Here is a 3119-nt window from a genome sequence, read left to right on the forward strand (position 1 = left end):
AGAATTTGGCTGTCTAATACCGTGGTGCTGCAGTACTAACATGAGTTTATGTATTTCCAGCTTTCTTTTATATGAAAGTAAAATAATTTTCATCTTTTATGAGCCATTATTACTTTGAGAGATTTTTTCTGTTACAGTATTAAACCTAAATTAATACCTAAATAGTTATAGTATTAAATCCCAATTGATACTTGAGCTTTGCAAACACACATTAATAGTCAGCCTTGAAAGCTAAATTTCGTTTCAGTCAGCAACAGCAATGCTGGTTACTAAAAGATTTTCAGCTAAAAAGTCTGAGATAATTAAGGGGAGGAGAAGTTGGTACAATACCTGAAAGATTTCAGGGGACCATTCCTAGCTAATTGGAAACATTCCCAGCTAATTGGAAACATTCCCTTCACTCACTATCAAATTATTGTGGATTAAGCCTTTCCACATGGGGCAGGGTGAGGGTGAAGCAGGGTTTTTGGTTCCGGACAAAGTTTTTTGATGGCACTGCCACTCGCAAGGAGCAGGAGAATAGCATATCCCAAGCTAAGCATTCTTGAACTTTCTCTTTCCATCTCCTTCCTTCAATCCTACTATGGCTCAGCCAGCCTATTCAACAGGAGGTAAGGCACAGCAAGGAGTCCTAAGCCAAGTTTCCACCTGGCTTGACCAAGAGTTGAGTTACAGAGTGGAGACTGAGTACATAAGCAGATACATTATGGATAGGTAGACCCATTTTCTCACTGCCAGAGAAGGGACTTATAGATATGGAAAAGAGGAGGACAGATTGTACTGAACACAGACAAACAGTTTATGAAAGACTATCTTGAAGTCTGCTGAGTAAAGGCCATCTTCAGCCTCTCCCCATTCACTTAACATCTTATTTATTGCATAATGTTAGTTGCTTATTATTAACATTTACCATTCTTTCAGTGAGCCATAGTGGATACCACTGATCTGACTTTTTCTCAATCTTTTATTTACCTGGTCTCTTTTCTAAAATTCAGCTTCACCACCTCTTTCAATCTATCCACCATTGTCCATCTTGTTGCATGCAAGTCTATTCTTCCTCATCCAGAGTTAATTAATCCTAATGATATCATAGAAAGAATAGAGGTATGTGGTCAGATCCTAACCTTACCATTTATAATCCATCTATGGTAGACTCCTTAACTTCTCTGAGCCCAGTGTCTTCATGTTTATAACATAGTTTTTATTCCTTGAGATGACCGATCAGTTTCCACTTTCTCTGCCCTAATCTATTTCTCAGTAAGCTGACACCGATGGACTGCATCCATAGAGTCCCTTGCTAGTGTAGCCTATTTTGAGGCACCAATAGAAGATCAGAAGGTAGGAAAAGAGAGAAACTGGGTTATTTCACTCCTTTACTCCTCCCCGCAAAACCGCTGCTTTTATACCATGAAGTTCAGACAGTGGCTGAATATGTCTAGGACCTCAGCTCTTGTCAGGCACACCCTCCAGTAGCGCTCCCACTTTCACTGGATTCTGGTGAGATTTCCCTTTTCAAGCACTCTCAAATCATAGTGGTTTGCAACTGTTGCTAGGCTCTGGGAGCTCAGTATCATTTGTTGGTTTCCTTAACCCTGTCCCCATCAATAAAGTCTGTTTAGTAGAACCATTTGAGTGAAATTCTATTTTCCACCAAGAATCAATGTTACAGGAAAATTAAAAATGATGGGTGCAAATTGCTTACTAAAGTACCTTAGCACAAAGTACATAGCTATTAATAATAGCTGTTATAATTGAGGGCTATTATATTACCTTTCTATAATTTTCAGTAGAACAAAATATTTCTCCAGAGGTAGGTTTTAAAGTTTAGTTTCTTCTCAAATATATGAAAAAGACTTGATCACTCAAAAGTATCTAGATACTGTACTAATATTTCATGATAGTCATTAGTTTTTAATAGGTATTTATAAAATAACATCTAGGCCAGTTTAATGGAACTACTTATATACATCACTCTAGCATTAAGATAAATATTATTTATAAGAGCTTTTAGGATAAGACTCTGTTTAACATATTTTATTTTACCAGAATATAAAATTTGAATGGCATTTATCACAATATTATTTATGAAACATACAAAAGCTAAGTAAACCTATCCCCAAAATATTTACTTTGGTTTTCCAATGGTCAAGTGCCCTAAATCATACAGATTAACAAGTTTTAAGAATGTCAGGTAGTAAAACAAACTGCTACATAACTTCTAGTCAATAATAATTCCACATATTCCTTTGGTACTTCTGAAGCAGTACTGAAAATCAGTTTCCTTGCATTTTATCTTATTATAACCTATTTTATTCTTTTCTCTCACTCTACCACTTACCATACTCCTCAACTCACACCAGAAAATGTGTGTGCATGTACACACATGCATACACACACAGTGACTGTTCTGGAGAGATTACCCAACAGAGATTAGTTGAAAAATCAGAATCAGTGAAGTCATTGAATGCTACAGAATGGAGTATTTCTAAGTTGCTTATGTTAGCTTTCAAATGATATCAAGCACAATCTTTTTGAATGAGCTAACAAATAAACATTTACAGAACACCTACTGTGTTTTGTGAGTAGGGCCATGAGATTGGGGAGGATACATCATTCTAGTCAGAGTGATTGCTATATACTGAACTTTTATGCCTCCCCAAAATTCACATGTTGGAAACTAATCCCCAGTGTGATGATATTTTGGGATGGGGTTTTTGGGAGATGATTAGTCATGAAGGAAGAGCCCTCATGAATGGAATTAGTGCCCTTATAAAAAAGCCCCAGAGAGCTCCCTCACCCCTCAACCACGTGAGGACACAGAAAGAAGACAGCCGTCTATGAACCACGAACCAATCCCTCACCAGACATCAAATCTTGAATTTCCTAACTTCTAGAACTGTGGGAAACAAATTTCTGTTGTTTATTACCCACTCTGTCTATGATAATCTGTTATAGCAGCCTGAATGGATCAAGACAGTGTTCAAGGAAGGTCTCTCTGAGAAGAGGGCATTTAATTGGACATCTGATTGAAAACACTGGGCCAACTACTATTTAAGTATCTGAGGAAAAGACAGTCCCAGAAGATAATTGAGCCTTTGAGGTAACAAGACTGGCTTATT

This window comes from Gorilla gorilla, chromosome 1 (assembly GCF_029281585.2).
Source record: "Gorilla gorilla gorilla isolate KB3781 chromosome 1, NHGRI_mGorGor1-v2.1_pri, whole genome shotgun sequence".
Classification (NCBI taxonomy): domain Eukaryota; kingdom Metazoa; phylum Chordata; class Mammalia; order Primates; family Hominidae; genus Gorilla; species Gorilla gorilla.